This window comes from Musca domestica, unplaced genomic scaffold (assembly GCF_030504385.1).
Source record: "Musca domestica strain aabys unplaced genomic scaffold, Musca_domestica.polishedcontigs.V.1.1 60, whole genome shotgun sequence".
Lineage (NCBI taxonomy): Eukaryota > Metazoa > Arthropoda > Insecta > Diptera > Muscidae > Musca > Musca domestica.
Window position 1 is genome coordinate 1,366,453 of NW_026712364.1, and position 13,242 is coordinate 1,379,694.

At 32.4% G+C, this 13,242-nt stretch overlaps 1 protein-coding gene across 2 annotated transcripts in view; it reads left to right on the top strand.

Annotated features, from left to right (window-relative positions):
• The first annotated feature begins 6,884 nt into the window (after positions 1–6,884).
• The window catches only part of LOC101894707 (uncharacterized protein DDB_G0283357), a 167,415-nt gene continuing 161,057 nt past the window's right edge, over positions 6,885–13,242 (top strand). For both annotated transcript variants that reach the window (XM_059129388.1, XM_059129389.1), the window contains exon 1: positions 6,885–7,494. The gene's annotated coding sequence lies outside the window, so the exon portion shown is untranslated. The remainder of the gene's footprint in view (positions 7,495–13,242) is intronic.

Here is a 13,242-nt window from a genome sequence, read left to right on the forward strand (position 1 = left end):
TATGGCCATTTAAAAATTCTTACTAATTCACACTTAAAAAAGTGATAACAAATAATAGCTAAAAACGCAGAATACTCAATATTTAAGGAGTTATGGCCATTTTAAAATTCTTACTAATTCACACTTAAAAAGTGATCACAATAATAGCTAAAAACGCTGAAAACTCATTATTTAAGGATTTATGGCCATTTTAAAATTCTTACTAATTCACACTAAAAAAGTGATCACAAATAATAGCTAAAAACGCTGAAAACTCAATATTTAAGAATTTATGGCCATTTTAAAATTCTTACTAATTCACACTTAAAAAGTGATCACAAATAATAGCTAAAACGCTGAAATCTCAATATTAAGGAGTTATGCCATTTTAAAATTCCTATTATTTCACACTTAAAAAAGTGATCACAAATAATAGCTAAAAACGCTGAAAACTCAATATTTAAGGAGTTATGGCCATTTAAAAATTCTTACTAATTCACACTTAAAAAGTGATAACAAATAATAGCTAAAAACGCAGAATACTCAATATTTAAGGAGTTATGGCCATTTTAAAATTCTTACTAATTCACACTTAAAAAGTGATCACAAATAATAGCTAAAAACGCTGAAAACTCAATATATATATGGAGTTATGGCCATTTTAAAATTCTACTAATTCACACTTAAAAAAGTGATCACAAATAATAGCTAAAAACGCTGAAAACTCAATATTTAAGGAGTTATGGCCATTTAAAAATTCTTACTAATTCACACTTAAACAAGTGATAACAATAATAGCTAAAAACGCAGAATACTCAATATTTAAGGAGTTATGGCCATTTTAAAATTCTTACTAATTCACACTTAAAAAAGTGATCACAAATAATAGCTAAAAACGCTGAAAACTCAATATATATATGGAGTTATGGCCATTTTAAATTCTTACTAATTCACACTTAAAAAAGTGATCACAAATAATAGCTAAAAACGCTGAAAACTCAATATTTAAGGAGTTATGGCCATTTTAAAATTCTTACTAATTCACACAAAAAGTGATCACAAATAATAGCTAAAAACGCTGAAAACTCAATATATATATGGAGTTATGGCCATTTTAAAATTCTTACTAATTCACACTTAAAAAGTGATCACAAATAATAGCTAAAAACGCTGAAAACTCAATATTTAAGGAGTTATGGCCATTTTAAAATTCTTACTAATTCACACAAAAAGTGATCACAAATAATAGCTAAAAACGCTGAAAACTCAATATTTAAGGAGTTACGGCCATTTTAAAATTCTTACTAATTCACACTTGAAAAAGAGATCACAAATAATAGCTAAAAACGCTGAAAACTCAATATTTAAAGAGTTATGGCCATTTTAAAATTCTTACTAATTCACACTTAAAAAAAAGATCACAAATAATAGCTAAAAACGATGAAAACTCAATATTTAAGGAGTTATGGCCATTTTAAAATTCTTACTAATTCACACTTAAAAAAGTGATCACAAATAATAGCTAAAAACGCTGAAAACTCAATATATATATGGAGTTATGGCCATTTTAAAATTCTTACTAATTCACACTTAAAAAAGTGATCACAAATAATAGCTAAAAACGCTGAAAACTCAATATTTAAGGAGTTATTGCCATTTTAAAATTCTTACTAATTCACACTTAAAAAAGTGATCACAAATAATAGCTAAAAACGCTGAAAACTCAATATTTAAGGAGTTATGGCCATTTTAAAATTCTTACTAATTCACACTTAAAAAAGTGATCACAAATAATAGCTAAAAACGCTGAAAACTCAATATTTAAGGAGTTATGGCCATTTTAAAATTCTTACTAATTCACACTTAAAAAAGTGATCACAAATAATAGCTAAAAACGCTGAAAACTCAATATTTAAGGAGTTATGGCCATTTTAAAATTCTTACTAATTCACACTTAAAAAAGTGATCACAAATAATAGCTAAAAACGCTGAAAACTCAATATTTAAGGAGTTATGGCCATTTTAAAATTCTTACTAATTCATACTTAAAAAAGTGATCACAAATAATAGCTAAAAACGCTGAAAACTCAATATTTAAGGAGTTATGGCCATTTTAAAATTCTTACTAATTCACACTAAAAAAAGTGATCACAAATAATAGCTAAAAACGCTGAAAACTCAATATTTAAGAATTTATGGCCATTTTAAAATTCTTACTAATTCACACTTAACAAAGTGATCACAAATAATAGCTAAAAACGCTGAAATCTCAATATTTAAGGAGTTATGGCCATTTTAAAATTCCTATTATTTCACACTTAAAAAAGTGATCACAAATAATAGCTAAAAACGCTGAAAACTCAATATTTAAGGAGTTATGGCCATTTAAAAATTCTTACTAATTCACACTTAAAAAAGTGATAACAAATAATAGCTAAAAACGCAGAAAACTCAATATTTAAGGAGTTATGGCCATTTTAAAATTCCTACTAATTCACACTTAAAAAAGTGATCACAAATAATAGCTAAAAACGCTGAAAACTCAATATTTAAGGAGTTATGGCCATTTTAAAATTCTTACTAATTCACACTTAAAAAGTGATCACAAATAATAGCTAAAAACGCTGAAAACTCAATATTTAAGGAGTTATGGCCATTTTAAAGTTTTCATTAATTCACACTTAAAAAAGTGATCACAAATAATAGCTAAAAACGCTAAAAACTCAATATTTAAGGAGTTATGGCCATTTTAAAGTTGTCATTAATTCACACTTAAAAAAGTGATCACAAATAATAGCTAAAAACGCCGACAACTCAATATTTAATTAGTTATAGCCATTTTAAAGTTTTCATTAATTCGTGCTTATAAAAGTGATCACAAATAATAACTAAAAGCGCCGAAAACTCAATATTTAAGGAGTTATGGCCATTTTAAAGTTTTCATTAATTCGTGCTTATAAAAGTGATCACAAATAATAGCTAAAAACGCTGAAAACTCAATATTTAAGGAGTTATGGCCATGTTAAAATTCTTACTAATTCACACTTAAAAAAAGACCTTTTGTTATCAGTAATATTTCCGACGACTTCATGCACCTAAAATGAAAGGGTTTGAAGAAATCTCAATTCGAAATTTTGAAAACATGTGGGAGATGGAGGAACTTGCCTCCTCTATTTTTGTTCTTTTGCGATGTAAAACTTCCAAACGCCCATACTCATATCTTCCAAACTAATTTTATAATCTGCTGAGTTTTTCCTTTTATTATTTCCTGTGTTACCCAGAGTTATAGACTTTGATGCCTTATCGATCAGCTTATGCACGATTAATTGTTCGACACGTGTTCACCTGATGTCAATATTAAGGCATGACTATGTATTCCCAATGTAACGGCAGGTACTGCAAAATATTTGATTAATATCTATTTCATGATTTCGAGAATAAAAAACAACTCAAGAACACACACACACGCATTTTTCCCTCCATCAAGCCACCAGTCTATTCACAGACCTACTTAAGCCACCATCAATCCAAATACATAGCATGTATTTACATTAGATCATAACATCCATTTCAAAACTAAGATAACATTTCTTGAGAACGAAATAGCTGAACAAGATCTAAGACAATGATCTCACAGCTGGAACATGTCGTAAAGTGTCAGCGTTACCATGTTTGCATATCATGTCCGACATCATAAAATTCAAAATTGAATATTTATTTTTTATATTTTAAGAATAAATATTTTTAGGAATATTTGCTGTTTGTTCAATGTTCATAATTTTGTGGTAAATATCGGAAACCATAGATGATCAAGCAATGAGTTCAAATCGTTCTAGAATTGGTAATCTATATATATATATAAAAGAGTAGTCACTTATCAACTAACTGAGAATCAAGGCCAAAACCAATCGGCCAAAGTTAACCTTGAAATTTTGCACGGAGGTCAGTCTTGGTGCGTAGGCATGTGATAAGGCTGGGTCTTCGGAAATTCCTACTAAAAGGTTACGCAAAATACTTCAAACTAAAAAAATTAAAAATATTTATGGACAAACAAAAGGAGACAGCATTCTGAAATTAGGAATGAAAGAGTTTTTGGAAATAGAACTTAAAATGGTAGCATTTGAAATTAAGTTTTATGTATGAAGGTGGTTTAATAAATGCCTACTAAGTGTGTGAACAGTACAAATGGTACTAAATTCAGGACAGTTTGGTTTGGGGTGAACGGATGAAACTGGTATTTTGAAATTTTGTATTGAAGTCATTATTGGTTGTAGGTTTGTATTGATTTGGTGGTTTTGGAAATGTGTACTACAAGTGCACGAAATGTACTAAGTAGTACTACGTTTGGTACAAAATGGCTTTGGGTGAACAGATAGTGTTTGAAATCTGAAATTTGGAATTGGGGTCGCCATCAATGTGTAGTCTGGACATATGGAGGTCGCTTCGCAAATGTGTAATATAATTGTACGAAAAGTACTGATTGATACTATAAATGGTATTGGATGAAGGGGTAGAGATACAATTCAGAAATTTAATATTATTGATATAAGAGCCTGATTGTCTTATAATTTCACACTTCTTTATATTTTTTTTAACCCAAGGTCTGACGTTAAAATGGAATATATAGGTCCACTCCCCCACAAAAGATCGAAATTTTCAAAAAATATATTTTCTGTACAGGAAAGGTATCAATAATCCCATTTTGCTCCAACTTTGCAAATCTTAATATTTACCTCTGTTCTCGGTCAGGAGCGAAAATGAATAATATCGGTCCACTCTATTAAGTGCTTCCCTCCCAAAGGCTCAAGATTTTGAATAATTATAACTCTTATAAAATAGGATGTCTTCCGATTGTCTTCAAATTCCACACATCCAAATATTTTTATAAACTCAAGATCTGATGTGAAGATGGAATATATTGGTTCCCCACTTCTGGTACCTCCCCCACAAAAGGTCGAAATTTGGAATTATCATTAAGCTCATAAAACGCAAAATTAACATCCGATTCCATTTAGAATTAGCACATTTGAATATTTCCATAAGCACATCTGTTATAAAAACGATAGAGATCGGACAATTCCTTCCAGTATCTCCCCTACAAAGGGTCATCATTTTGAATATCCTTATGACCTTCATGGTCATAAAACGTGAAATAAGCATCAGGTTCTCTTTATATTTCAACACATCCCATTATTGCTACTAACACAAGATCTGTTGTGAAGATGGGATATATCGGTCCACTCCTTCTGGTACCTCCCTCACAAAGGCTCAAAAATTTTGAATATCCATGGAGCTCATAAAAACCGAAATTAATATCCGATATCTTTCGGACTTGTTACATCTCAAATTTTCTATCAACACAAGATATTTTATAAAGATGGGAGGGATGGGACCATTTCTTTTCGTACATCCTCCACATAGGGTTCAAGATTTTGAAAAACAAACGCTCGAAGAAAGCGAAATAAGCAACCAACTCTCTTCAAATTTCACACATACAAACATTTTTGCTAACACAAGATCTGTTGGGAGGTGATTTTTAACTGCGAACCCCTTCAGGTACCTCTCCCACAAAGGGTCACAATTTTCCATGCTTTTGTCTGCCATAACTTGTGAAACAAGTCAGCGATTCTTTACAATTTGCTATATCTAAATATTTTTCTCAACCAATGTGAAAATAGGGAATTTGTGATATCGCATAAAATTGGATATAATAGTTCCTAATTTTGTCCATACCAATATTTTTATCTGTATTAGATGAAGTATAAAAATTGAATATTCGGCCGACTTTGTATGATACCTCACGCACTTATTAACATTTTTTTTAATTATTCCCAAAGAGAAGTAACCAATTTAGTCCAAACCTGGCTCTCCGCAATATTTATATGATATTTAGTTAGGTCCAATACAAAATGGACAATATTAGCCTATTCTTTTGGCACCTACTCCATAGAGGGTCGTAAATTTGAATAACCATAACAGTTGTAAAAATATATTCAATAATCAAACATTGGCTGAGGGATACATCTGTCGGCAAAACCGACTGATAATTTTTAACTTTTTTTGGAATCATCCATTTAGGAATAACCCTTTTAATGGGTTATTCCCAATTCCCCAATTTTTTGCTGACATCGCCTTTAGTTCAATTGCACCCGACAAATAATTTCGTTGTATTGCCAACAAAGTGATACGCTCCCATCCTTTAATGGAGAGTAAATGCATGACACCCTCTCACCCATTAAAAAAAAAACAAACAAAACATAATAGTTCTTTAATTAAGCTCCCTCACACAAATAAAACTCTCTCTCTGAGATTGTTTGTCATTGGTTCTCCCTGCCAACTCTTCTGACGGTTATTTATTTAAAAATTGATTTTTTGTTACTTTTAATAGCTTTGTTTGTTGTTGTTGTTATTATTATAACAACAAACCTAAGTCGGAGTTGAAGACAGGCTTACTCTCCCCCAACTGAGAAGAGAAATGTTATTATTTATTTGTTGTCGTTGTTATTGTCTTCCGCACATTCAAAGATGCTGTTGCTGCCACAACTGGTGGCAGAGCTGGGCTAACGTTGTTGACGTTGTTTTTCTTAAAGCCAGTTTTGTAAGTTGATATTTTGTAGCACCAGTACTGCTTGCTTGCTTGTCGTCAATCGATGGCCTGACTGTTGGACTGTCGATTGTGGGGGATACCCTCGGTCATCACCCAAGCCGTTTTTTTTTCTCTCATTACAACAACTCCATTGAGATCATAAACTCAATGGAGTTTAAAATGAGGGGGGTTTGAGAGTAATATTTCTCTGTTCTCCTTCTCAGCTGCAGTTGGCTGAGTGAGTGCTGCTCTGCTGGCGCCGCTGTAACTTGTGTTTGTTTCTTTAGCTCTTGACTTTGTCCGCAGCTAGTTGGGGTCTTTTATGACAGTCAAGTGTTGGCGGTCGTGCAATAAAGTCGTGCAAAATCAACGCTTAACGAGTTGTTTGAGATTTCCTCATTTTCTCATTCACCAGTGTTTGTGTTTATTTATTTGTTATTTTCTTCTTGGCAAGAAAAACCAAAACATTTATTTTGTTTCGAAAGAGAATATCAATCTGGGAAAATTGTTAGTTTACCAAATGGAAATATCTGTTCATTTTTTTTTTTTTTTGAATTAAAAGCAGCAACAACAACAACATATAGAAGAAACCAAAAATATTGAAAAGTTCAGTGTAGTATTTGATTTTACCTTTTGTTTTATAACTACTGCTGTTGCTTTTGCTGCAAGAAAAGAAAAAAAAAAGAAGTCTTTAATCATGTCTCGGCTTGTTTGATGTTGCTTTTATGGTTGTCTTAATGTGTCCACAAAAGAATTGATTTTATTTTTGAAGTGATTGAATTTGTTTGATTTTAACGTATTTGGAAATACCTATCTACGAAAAAATAATTAATTTGAAATATTAAAAACAAAGCATTGTGGAGTGCGTTTTTTCTTTGGATTCCAGCATCATATTTTGGATTACAACAATAATTGCTTATGGTTTGAAGGTAAGGGAGTACGAAAATTGGACTCATAAAATTTAAAGTAATTTAAAAATTATCAAAATATGACAAATGTGTAGTTTACAGATTTTTTTTGCGAAAAAAAATTAACAATTAAATATCAGAAAGTAATTCTGTTTTCTAAGGATATGTTTTGCAGTTTAGAACCATTTTAAGGAAATTTTGAATTATCTGACAGGAAAATTATTCAAACATATTGAAATGTTATTACTGATTTTCATACACTAAACCACATGAATAGAAAGAGTGGGGGTCCAATCTTTATGGTACGTCCCAAAAAAAGCTTTAAAGATGTGTCCATAGATGAACAATTTTGAAATTCTCGGCCTGGGTAGCAAACCCAAAACCCATTTGATTTTCTGGAATTGGGTGAAATAAATTAAAAAGTTGGATTTGCAACTTTCAATGTCATTGGGGAGAAAAAAGTTCCGAAAAAAGACTTGTTACTAATTTTTTTTGGCTTAACTTTAGTTTAGTAAAAACTCTTTAATTTTTTTAAATTTTATCCAGTGGTATGTATTTTTACCTTGATCCCGGGAAACTAATTTTTTCTCGGGGGCGGACCCGGGACCCCACATTTTTCATCCGAAAGTTCCGGGCTAGACCCGGATCCACTTAACTTACTGTGGTGCAATTGGTACTTTTCTGTTCAAAAAATAAATAAATAAATAATAATAACAGAAAAATAGAAACTCCATTTTAACAGAATCTAGCAAGGCAAAATACTCGATAACATAAGTTGTTATAAACATCGACTAAAGATCTCAGAATACCTCCGAACAATAAATTTTACTTTAACACTAGATACTGACCAAGAATCAAAACCCAGACGAAACAGCTGATCTTAGAATCTTGAAATTTTTCATGAGGGTCAGTCTTGGTGTGTAGGTGTACGAAAGGATTATTTTTTTTAATTAGTACTAAATGGGTACGAAAAATTGAATACTTTGTATTCGGAATGAGCAAGAATTCTGAAATTTGGAATGAGAGTCCCTGATGAAGTGTCGGATAGATGTACCAAAGAGTTTTCGGAAATACAAACTTTTGGTTACAAAAAGTTCCGAAATGGTATTAACTCCCAAAATGGTAGCATTTGTGCAGTCTGGATATATGAAGATGGTTTCGGAAATGTGTACTATAGATGTACCAAAAGTACTGAATGGAACTATATTTGTTATTAGGTTAAGGGATAGAGATAAAATTCTGAAATTTGATATTTAGATTACCGATGGTAATATTTGTACGAAAAATACTAAATGGTACAGAATTGGGGCCAATCATGCCCACTTATGTCCACATCCATTTTGGAAGATTTTGCTTTTAAAATTATGTCACGAAGCACTGACCAGATATTATCCTTAGCATTTTGACCTGGGACATTTTCCCAATATTTAGGCGCTCCGTCGTGCTGTTAGTTGTTGTGGTCCATTTTACATCTAACTATAATCCAATGGTCATCCAAAATGCAAGAATTCTTCCCTGTCCTTAACTATCTTATTAGGCATTTCGATTGGCTTCAATTGTGTTATCAGGAATATTTTTGTGTTTTTGGTTCATTTTTTCACACAAAAGTGGTGGTCCATTCTACCTGCTGTGCTAAACTCCAACTTCATGCGAGATTTCATGTCCTTTGGTTTTTATTTGGGACCTTTATAATGGGTGCAAAATCAGGAATATTTTTAGTTGTTGACCCATTTCAACCTCTAAATATATTGCAGACATCTTTGAAAACTTAGGTAGCCCTTCTGAGCCTAACCCAACCCTTTTTGACAATTTTTGTGAAGATCGGACGATGATTGCAATCTGTTTATAATAACCCTAACCTGTGTTGTAATGTGAAAAAAATAATACAAAATATACACTTCAATATTATAAGTCAAATTGAAAAAATCGCATGCTATAGAAAATAAAATACTACAAAATCTATATTAACATCATTATTGACATCTTTTTATGCGATATTTTTTAGATTTTGATGCTTTATGCCAAGAGGGCATTCTGAATTGACAAAATTTGTCAAAATCGGTCCAGCTATTCTTGAGATATAAGCATTCTAGCTAACATCCCTTTCCTTTGTATATATATTGCATATATTTCGCATATATATCCGATATATTTACTATCGGCATCAACGCAGAATTGACCTGTTCGTCTATTTGTGATTTCGCCGGGATTAAAAATATTCGCGGTTTAACGGAAATTTTACTTTTATTTAACACAAATGTTATAGTCTTTTTCACCCACTAAATATTACCCGATGACCATCAAAATTGGAAGGCTTCCGCCCAGCCCGAAGCTTTAGCCCCATGCTAATTTCCGCGTCGATTGGTCTATAATAGCGACCTGTAGAGCAACTGCAAAATCAGGATTTTTTTCAGTTTTTGGTCCATTTCGACCCCTAAATATTATGCGATCATCTCCAAAAGAAATAGGGTTCTATTCTGACCTTAACCCCATCTCCATTCTAAATTTCGTAAAGATCGGGCCATAACTGCGACCTGTAGAGTGATTACAAATTAACATGGACAGACGGACGGACATACATAGCTAGATCGACACAGCTCGGCGAGATAGGAAGATAGATCCATATATATTTTCCTATGTGGGAAACCAATATTTCGAGGTGTTACATAATTTTTGGCCCAATCAAACTTATAATACCCCCAACACATAGTGTTGTAGGGTATAAAAAAACTTGAATGATATATAAGACCTTGATAGTCTGAAAATTAAATACGATGTATGAAGATCTGATTAAAAAGTGTTTTCAAACTAAACAAATTGTGCATTTTCAGTACTAAAATGGCTTAAGACAAAATGTTGATCCATTTGAGTCCTTGGTATAGCCGCTATGTAAGAGGACATGATGGGATAAAAAAATAAAAGTCAATTTTTTTAATTTTATTGAATAAAAGCAAAAAAATTTCGGAAATGGCATCAAATTTTAGAATAAGTTTAGATTTGTTCGAATAAGTCACCTTTGGCACGAATTATGACCTTCAACGTCCAATGAAACCGTCACACGCTGCCCAAATATTGCTCTGCGGTATTTTGTCCCATTCCCGGCGAATCGCTTGCTTGAGGTGATCAACACTAATGCTATTTCCGACATTTTTTGTTCAATAAAATTTTTGTTTTCAATAAAATTTGAACAAAATGTTAAAAATTATGTCGCTTGACTTTGTTACAGTTTTTTATCCTACCCTGTATGTGCGATTTCCTTTAAATTTTAAACGTACCATTTCAGTCCGTTATATCGGTACCTCACGCATATTTCCACATCTTTCAAAAAACTGCACATATTTCATATCAAGTATAGGAAGTAGACGATATAGTCCATATATGGCACTTTGTAATATTTATATCAGTCTTAGGTCAGATACGAATTGGACAATATTGACCAACGCTTCGGAAACTCCTCCATAAAGGGTCAACAGTTAGAACAATCATAACTCAAGGCTGGGAGTGTACATCTGTCGGCAATACCGACTGATACTATTTCACTTGTTTGAGGGATTTTTTATTTTCATCATTTGAATTTCGACGAGAAGACCTACAAGCAGTCAAGACCTTTTAAAACTCATCAGATCGTCTTCAAAGATTGATGCCTTTTTTTTGGCAAATATCCCCATTTTCTCTTTCTCAAATTCAATACAAATTTTTAAGATTTGGTGAAATCTATTCCAGTACACTTGTCTCAAACCATAATTCTTGATTTCTCTTCCCCTCTTGCAAGAATCCTCCAATATTTACTTGAATTCTAAAAATAGCCCCGAGGCATCAGCAGATCTCAAATTTCCCACCACTTTTAATAGACAGACAGGCTTTAGATTTTATTGTGCTGTGATAAATGTTGTAATGCAAAAAAACCAACCAACAACAAATGACTTAAACTTTCTTTCATTAATAAAACTTAGAGCGACAAGTCCAAAAGGCAAAAAAAAACTTAACCACCGAAGAAGAAACTTTCAAAATAACAAAAAAAAAAAATTCTAGACAGGAATTCCATCTTTGTCCATGGGGGCAAAGTAACCAAAAAAATGGACGAAAAAAAACAGGAGAAATTACTTCGAAAAAGAAAAACAATCTGTCTGTCGTTTGGTCTGTCTCTCTGACTGCCTGACAGCTGTAGAAACCAATGCGACATTCATGTTTATATCTTTAAGAACTGACACAACGTCGAAGTCATAGTCACCATCATCAGCGTCATCTGTCGTCGTCGTTGTTGTTGTTGTGGTTGTACCCAGTGCTTGGTTTGGTTGGTAATAAGCCTCTAGGTCACAAACATGTTTAGATCCTCAAATTTTATCGGTTTTCGATTCGATTTTTCTGCTTGTCGTTTTCGTTTCTTTCCCCAATCTTTGATGTCTGTGTTGTTTTGGGGCTGTTGTTGTGTTTGGCGTTTGTTGTTGTTGCTGCTGCTGCTTCTAACAAAGTACATCGGATCTCACCTAAATCTTTTAAGCGTAAATTTAACACTTAAAGAACACCAAATGCCAAATAACGAAACACGAGTTTCATTTTCACATTACGACGACGGCAACAACGACGTCGTAGAAGACGATGTCTAAAGTCAATTAGGAGTCATGTTTTTTTGTTTCGTTTCATTTTTTTCTCTATAGAGAGATCAGCAGGTAAAAGTTTCTTTTTTGGGGATTTTCGACTCTTCACTTAAAGACTTGGGGGGTATTGACAGAAAAAAAAAACGATCGCCAAGATTGGTTTTGGATGGAAACAAAAAATCATTGACAACTATTTCTAATTAAAGTGAAAATGAAAGAGAATATCTGAGCTACAAAATAGGAACTTTTAAGGAATATTTTCCCTGGGACAAGGAGACCGATAAATGACTACCTGAGCTATAAATGTGGTGCTATAATTGTGGTATTTTTTTGAGATTATTTTTCCAAGGTGCAGCAGACCTATTTTAAGGCTATTTTATCAAGAACTGCCAGGGCTACTAACGTGGATTTTTAGAGATTATTTTTCAAAGGACCAGCAAAATTATTTTTTGGATATTTTTCCAAAGACTACCAGAGCTATAAACGTAGATTTTTAAAGATTACATTTCTAAGGACAAGCAGACCAATAAATGTAGATTTTTAGGGATTATTTTTCCAAGGGCCAGCAGACCAATTTTAAGGACATTTTTCCAAGGACTACCAGGGCGATAAGCGGGGATTTTTAGAGATTATTTTTCCAAAGACAAGTAGGCCTATTATAGGAGTATTTTTCCAAGGACCAGAGCTAAAAACTTGAATCTTTAGAGATTAATTTTCCAAAGACCAGCAGACCCATTTTAAGTATATTTTCAAGAACTACCGGAGTTATGTGAGATTATTACTAGAAACGTGGATTTTTAGAGATTATTTTTCCAAGGACCAGTAGACCTATTTTAAGGATATTCTTCCAAAGACTACCACAGCTATAAACGTGGATTTTTACAGATTATTTTCCCAAGGACCAACAGACCTTTTTTAAGGATATTTGTCCAAGGACTACTAGAGCTAAAAATATGAATTTTTAGAGATTATTTTCCAAGGACCAGCAGACCTACTTCAAAGATATTTTTTTTTAAAAATTTTTAAAGATTATTTTTCCAAGGACCAGCAGGCCTATTTTAAGGATATTTTATTAAGGACTACCAGGACTACAGATATGAATTTTAGAGATTATTTTTCCAAAGGATCAGCAGACCTATTTTAAAATATTTTTCCAAAGACTAGTAGCTCT